Source organism: Arachis ipaensis, chromosome B05 (assembly GCF_000816755.2).
Source record: "Arachis ipaensis cultivar K30076 chromosome B05, Araip1.1, whole genome shotgun sequence".
Lineage (NCBI taxonomy): Eukaryota > Viridiplantae > Streptophyta > Magnoliopsida > Fabales > Fabaceae > Arachis > Arachis ipaensis.
Window position 1 is genome coordinate 134,443,176 of NC_029789.2, and position 284 is coordinate 134,443,459.

Consider the following 284-nt stretch of genomic DNA (forward strand, 5'->3'; position numbering starts at 1 on the left):
GCTTTAAAATAAGGGTAAATATATATATATGATGAATTATTATGATTATAATACATGAAAAGTATTATACTTTTAGACAATATTATCTATTAATCAAAGTAAATTTTATGATGAATTATACAATTATAATACATGAAAAGTATTATGATTCTGCACAACAATATATGTGGTGCCATTTGGATTGGGTTTGAAGAAATAAAAGTATAAAACCAATTAGGGGTGGCAAAGAGGATCGGTCCGCTCTAATATGTCCCGTCCCGCCAATTAAAATGGGTTTAAAATGT